The 7564-nt window shown below is 36.3% G+C and overlaps 1 pseudogene; it reads right to left on the minus strand.

The window, feature by feature from the left end:
• Positions 1-5407: 5407 nt before the first annotated feature.
• On the minus strand, positions 5408-6560 carry LOC120131796 (annotated as a pseudogene).
• Between the last annotated feature and the right edge of the window lie 1004 nt (positions 6561-7564).

Consider the following 7564-nt stretch of genomic DNA (forward strand, 5'->3'; position numbering starts at 1 on the left):
TTTCAAAGCCTTAGGTCATCTGTAAGTCCTACAGTGCATGATGTTACCAAAAAGCCTTCGGGAGCTTTTTGATGTTTTCAAAGCCTTAGGTCATCTGTAAGTCCTACAGTGCATGATGTTTCCAAAAAGCCTTCGGAGCTTTTTGATGTTTTCAAAGCCTTAGGGTCATCTGTAAGTCCTGCAGTGCATGATGTTTCCAAAAAGCCTTCGGGAGCTTTTGATGTTTTCAAAGCCTTAGGGTCATCTGTAAGTCCTGCAGTGCATGATGTTTCCAAAAGCCTTCGGGAGCTTTTTGATGTTTTCAAGCCTTAGGGTCATCTTAAGTCCTGCAGTATGATGTTTCCAAAAAGCCTTCGGAGCTTTTGATGTTTTCAAAACCTTAGGGTCATCTGTAAGTCCTGCAGTGTATGATGTTTCCAAAAAGCCTTCGGGAGCTTTTTGATGTTTTCAAAGCCTTAGGGTCATCTGTAGCAGCCTGTTAAAAAGCCTTCGGATGATGTTTTAAAACCTTAGGGTCATCTGTAGCCCTCATGATGTTTTCATATTTCCAACTTAAATAAGCGAATGAAAAATTATTGTCTTTTTCTTTTGCTCTATTCTTGTAACACAAGATGAGCAAAGAGGGGCAGCTGTAGATACTAATTTTTAACTTTTATTAAAATTATTATTATTATTATTATTATATATATTATTATTATATATATTATTATATAAATTACAAAACTGGAGGCCCGTTTACATGCCCATACCCAACTCTACCCAACAGTGACCGACCCAGATCCAGAAGCCCATAGGAAACCCTAAACCTAATTAGGTTTTTTTCATCAGCAGCCAGCCGCCTCAGCTCACAGTCGTTGGATCTGGCTTTGATCCAACGATCCAGATGGTTCCAGCAAAGAAGCCTAGGGTTTCCTAACCCTAGGTTATCATCCAAACTGCCTCATCCAGCGCCGCCGTCGCCTTAGATCGACAATAAACAACTGTCGCCTATGATTCTAGATGATCCATTCAGCAGCAGCCACGAAGCCACCCTCTTCGAAGACTCCAAAACACCACGTCGGCCGTCCACGTCGCAGCTATGGGTGAGTCACCACATAGTTTGGTGACTCACCAGATAACCCCTTTGGACTGGTCCGATGAGAGCCTCGTCGAGGCTTATAAAACCATAGAGAACCTGCAAAAAAAAGACAGAGAGGAAGAGAGGAGACAGAAACCAGAAAGGAGGAGACAAGCAAGACACACAGACAGAAAGCAACGAAAAATAACCGAGAGAAGAGTGAAGAGACTTACCAAGCGGCGTCGGAAACCAAATCGTCAAACTGCCGTTTAATCGAAGGTAAAAAACCCTCGGTTTATTTTAGATCTAGGGTTATCAAGAGTTATTAGGAAAAACGCTTGGATTTAGGACAAGGGAAATCGGCTTCGATTTGGGGTGGATTTTGTAATTTCCGGCCACCGCGGTGGCCGGCGGCAGCAATCGGCTGGAACACGGTGTCGTCGGAAATCAGGAATCCCTCCGGTGAAGAGAGAAGACAGAGGGAAAATTCATTCTCTCGTTTAGAGAGAGAAGGAAAGAGGAAAAATGAGAAATCATGGCCTTTAGGGCGGTTTTAGGGTAAAATACCCTCATCAAAACGGCATCGTTTGATGAGGGTGTTTCTGTAATTTCTCATAGGGGTAACCCCATCCGTAGTGCTCCAAGTTTTGCACTTTGCAATTTAGTCACTGAAATTGACTTTTAATCATTTCAATTTAGTTTTTAAATTTTTTTTAATATTTTAGCCATTACTGTATTTATATACATTTAGGGTAAATAACTGATTTAGTCCCTTATTATTTAATTAATATTTATTTAATCCCGTATATTATATAGGTTAAATTACATTGTTAATATTTATGTTTTATAATATTTCGAATTAGCTTTTAATTTTAATAATCGATATTTTAATCATTGATTAATAATTAAGGGTTAAATTACTATTATTAATTATATTTCAAGTTATGTTCATTAATTTAGATAATTTATATTTTAATACTATAGTTTTTTTATTTCATTTATTTATTTTACATGTTATTTTATTATTACTTTTAATATATATGTAAATTATTACCTTCATTATTATTTTTATTATATAAATATATATGTGTGTATATATATATATATATTTGGTTTAAATAATAATATTTATTTATTTTTAATATCAAAAAAGAGCAGTCTTAAAACTAGATGTCCTATTCTAATCTTTAAAAATAAATAAATATCTTACTTATAAAAACCAAAAACACATATTGTTTATTAGAAAAATTATTATTTTTAAATATTAAGAAATGACAATCTTAAAGCAACTGGATCTATTTTCTGATATTTTTAAATAAATATTTTACTTTTAAATATATATTAGTAGAAATTTTTTATTAATATTTATTTATTTTTTTAATATTAAGAAAGGCTCTCTTAAAGCACCTAGAAGTCCTTTTATGATATTTCTAAATAAATAATATCTTATTAAATTAATATATTTTCTTAAAATTATAAATTTGAAATAACCGAATTATAAATTAAATATCTTTGAATTCTTTATTTCTAACAATAGAGACAATTTATAATTAATAAGTACCAATTTTGGGCGTTGTAGGGTGTAATCCTTCCCTAAACGTAACCGACCACGAATCCTTTTTATTTCTAAAAAGAATGAATTTTTGGTTAAACGCAATCAGTTTATCTTTTAACAGATATTTTCTTAAAATTTTTTTTAAAAGATAATTTTTAGGTATTCGACCTACCTGACTCAAAAGACCGATGGCGACTTCTAAAAACATTTTAAAAACCATTTATTCACATCACTTTTTCCGCCGAGTAAAATTTTCGTGTCCGAACGAAAACGATTACGACAGGGGAAATTTGGAGCTCCCATTATTTTTCCCTGATTAAGCACTTTCCCATTACTCTCCCCTTGCTACTAGAATTTCTCATTGATTTGCGTCGCTGGGCAACCATCCAAGGCCCGAAAACTAATAGTATAGCCTCATCGGCGACTACAGGAGATGCATAGTCAACCGTTTCACAAGCCTCCCCTCCAGTATCATAGCCCATAGCATCGTCCACCTGAGCTGGGTCTTTACTCGAAGAAGCTGATATGAACGAACAATCTTTGTGGCCAAACATTCCACACTTAAAACATATTAAAGGTAGGCCTTCGTATTCGATCTGGTACCGTCGACCGTCGACCTCAATCTTCGGCATCAAAGGTTTTCCAAATCTATTTCCACGCGCACTCATGAAAATAGCCCTTTAGAGGTAAAACTTGTATTCGCGTCAACCTTTAAAGCACGACCTAGAGAGATGCCCATAGCAAAAAGAACACGGTCGTTGTAGTATTGGACCGGAAGACATGGGAAACACACCCAAACAGTAGTGGAGTCGATTGTCATCGTTGAGGGATGAAACTCCGGGAACCATTTACGAACCGTAAGATAGTGACCATAGATGATCCATGGTCTCTCTTCAATTTTACAAGGAAATGGCCATCTCTCACATCAATTAATTCATACTCTGCCTTAGGCATCCACATTTTCCTAATGCGCTAGTCAAGAACCCGATAACCGATCGACCTCCCTAAAAGTTTCAAAATGAGACAATTGGTCCACCAAATATGTAGGCTTGCTTTGAATTTTGTCGAGGTACAAATCACGGCCAAGACTCTTTTGTAGAAACTGAGATCAAGCCATCATTCTTGTCTAAGGGTCCGAACTCATCATCATCTTGGTACCCATTAATCATACTTTTACCTAGCTTCATTTTTCTATAAGACATCTTCTTAGCCTCCGACTCAGAGGATCTAGACACATCACCCATTACCACATAAGCCCTATCAACGGGAGCCTCACCAGTTGCCGATTCTTTATTCTCTTTGTACTTCTGGTTAATTGATCGTGTTCCTGACTCGATTTCTCCAAGTTCTCCATCGACATGATATAGAGGGAGCTTCAATATTTGTTTCTAAATTTCTTTTTTTTTATTCCTTAATATTTAAACTGTATTTAATATCTAATCTAAAATAATGGATGTGCATTCAGCCCCTATGGTACCATATGCATCCGCCCCTGCTGAGTACAAACATGAATCCATGATGATTAGATATGTAATGTAAAGACTTGGTTTATTATGATTTTTGAAAAGCAATTATCAAAGGACACGATGGACCCAAGGGGAGTATATAGTGGGGGAGACAACTAGGAAGACTGCTTTATGAGAAGCCAATACCTGGTCGAAACATTAGAAGCATGAGATGAGGTAAGAAAATCATTTCATGTTTTTGAAACCCATAAAGGATTTATCCTTTCATTTTTTTCATGTTGTATATTGAGTTGGTTGATTATGACCTTTGGGGTCTCGAATGAGCATTTGGGACAGTACGGCTCCAACAGATATCTCTGATGTCATCGATTTCTCGTTTAGTTTTTCTTGGCTTTTTTCTTAATACCATTCAACTTAAGCTTACATGAAGATTCCCCTCTCAAATTCAATTTTATTAATAAGTAAAACAGCACATCAACCAATGTTGAATCTCCTGACAAGATAGAGAGCAACTTCAACCAGATAAGCTACGTGCTTTGTCATACTGTTCTATATTTTAATAATTTGAGTATTGAAATTAACGCTTGAATTGCATTGTTAAATTGTTAAAGAAAAAAAAACATAACATAACATAACGAATGGAATGAATAGAATGATAATATATATATATATATATATAATAAATATATATATATATATATACTGTAATAGAAGGAATACTTCTGTAAACAAAACCTTTGTAGGGCTTGGGTACACATGTCATAGGCTATTGTTTTTGTTGCAGTAGTTTTGTTGTTTTTGGATATAATGAAATTCATGAATTATTTAGTACAGTTATAAATATAAATAATACATATTTAATAATTATTAAGTGATATTGATCAAGAAGTTAATAGGAATTGAAATTTGAACTGAAGGATATAAGTTCTTAAAACTCCAGGTTCCACTACTATTATTGAGATGAGACGACGACGAATAATCCGTCACCGTTCACCACGATCTTCCCGAATTAGTCTGAAACAAGAAGTATAAATATTCAAGATTCCTTTTATGTTTGATTCTCTAGCATCAGAAGGTGTATGATTTTCTTGTATGTGACGCTAAATGTTGCAGAAGCTACCCTAATTTCAACAGAACATACAAAGCCGCCATAATAATTACGTCCCTCATCGAGAGTATTAATTGTTCTCTATTATATAATAATTGCTTGTATATTTCCAACACAATACATTTTCTTACACCTGCTTAAATCAGTTCACGCGTTAAGTAGGTACCGAGGATTATTACATTAATTGTATATACTATAGATATGGTCACTTCCAAAGCATTCTAGGGACCAGGAAGTATAAACTGTTGCCCAAGGGATCCAAGTCCAACGATCGTGGCAGGGTAAAACGGAGTGTTTTGAGGTAGCTGGTTGATCAAAGAAACAAACGAATTGGTATCATCAATTGCCACCTCTGCTATTACAGTTGAGATCATCTTGCTGGAATCTTTTGCCGGATTCTGAAGCTATTAAATTCGTTTCGTTCCAGTACTGCGGAGGAAGCGTTCGTTTAACAGTAAACGCCATGGGAAAATTTTGCTTCGAGCTTGACGACGCTGCTAGCTGTGAAATATTGGATCTGCTTCGCATCCCTTGGTCTGATAATATCCCTTCGAAGAAATTATTATCTTCATGTTGCAGAAATGACCCGTAACCCGTAGCTTTTGATGTAAGAACGCTTGGATTTTGATTGCTATGAGTTGGCAGTGTCGCAAGCATGCCCATACCCTGTTGTACCTTTTCTGTGCATTATCTTCTTGTAAATCCGGCATAAAACCCAGTCATCAAGCTGAAACAACAACAGGAGATAAGAAAGAAAACTCACTGATATCAGTGAATGATATGAATACAAACATAGTTTTATGGGACTGTAACACATACCCGTAAAGAAGCTTTTCTGTTGGGTAGATCAGCAATTTGAGGCTTTGAAGTGGAAATATTGTCGGTAAGGCGATATTCATGCATGATCCAATTCGTTTTTATCCCTTTGGGAGGATTACCTCTGTAGAACACCAGAGCTTTTTTAACACCAACCTTTTGGTTTCCATTAGAAGTTACAATGGGCTTATCGGTCCCAGTGGCTTTCCAATATCCAGAAGTGGCAGCTCTATTAGGCCTCGCTCCATTCGGATATTTCCTATCTCTAGGACTGAAAAAATACCACTCTTGATCTCCAAAAGTTGCCTTACCTACAAAATTACACAAATTCAAAGACTAGTTTGATCAATGAAAACATGGATCAAACTTGTAAAGATCAACTTCAGCTATGATTGTAACGGGCAGAGGAGTAGAGGCAGCCTTTTTTTTTGAGGTAGTGAAGCACTAGCTCTTCGTCAGTCGGATGGAATCGGAACCCTGGTGGGAGTTGCGAGTGTGGCGATACTGAAGATGAATCTGTACTCTCCATTAATTCGCCGATCACCTTTGGTTCAAACTTTTCTTACTAGCTTTCATGAAATCAAAGGAGTTTGGACACTATGGAGCTTAAGGGAGATGAAAATAAACGAAGATAATCACTTCATGCTATAAGGAGGGGGAGTGGCCGGCTGTTAAGGTTCATAAAAGAGACAAGTGGACAACGGTGATAAGATGACACGTGGCAGAGAAGATTGAAGGTTGTGTTGACACGTGGTTGTGTGGGGACGGTGGGGACCACCATAAGCGGGTTAAGGGCAAGAAAATTGGGAGGGGAGGCAGGTCTCTTGGGTCGCATGCCTGTTACGCTTTCATGTCTCGCTTTTCTTATGTGATGATCTCGCTTCTGTCCCAAAACAAATTTCAAGAGAAAAGGGAAGAAAGTATGGTGTGCAAGCATGTCTGTTTTTGACCCTTATATTTCCTTTTGGAGATTAGTTTTATTTGATTCAATATAGCAAATAAGATTATGTAAAAAAAATGGCTTGTATGCTTAATCGAACAAGTTTGTATCGAGATTTTATTTTGAAACTATTTTGCATGTAAATTAAGCTTGTTGATATGGAACGAGAACCCCATATTACTAAATTTGGAGAATAGGCATAAATCCATGGAAAAGGGGGCGTTTTTGACCCGGCAGCTTGTCGTTTTCCTTGTATACAACCCCATTTGAAAAATAGATTACAGATAGTTTCTTTTCCTCCATAGTGCTTTGTTCTTTTGGATTTTATTACTTACTAGTACTGCCATAACTTTCATAAATTTATATATGCCTTGTTTGTTTGTTTTCCTCTCTTTTGGTTTTGTTTCTCTGGTTTAAAAGTGTTGGAAGCATAGATGGGCTCTCGATAATTTATAACATGAACTATTATTGATACAAAGCAAAATACGTTACAACAACGTTACCTCAATATTACAACACTAGCTGCGACTTGTTTACAAACACAACCTCGCTATTCTAAGCTTTACCCTTTCTCTCTAATAGCTTTGCTAAGCTTTACCCTCTCTCTAATAGCTTTGCTAAG

Source organism: Hibiscus syriacus, unplaced genomic scaffold, assembly GCF_006381635.1.
Source record: "Hibiscus syriacus cultivar Baekdansim isolate YM2019G1 unplaced genomic scaffold, ASM638163v2 tig00110556_pilon, whole genome shotgun sequence".
NCBI classification, from domain to species: domain Eukaryota; kingdom Viridiplantae; phylum Streptophyta; class Magnoliopsida; order Malvales; family Malvaceae; genus Hibiscus; species Hibiscus syriacus.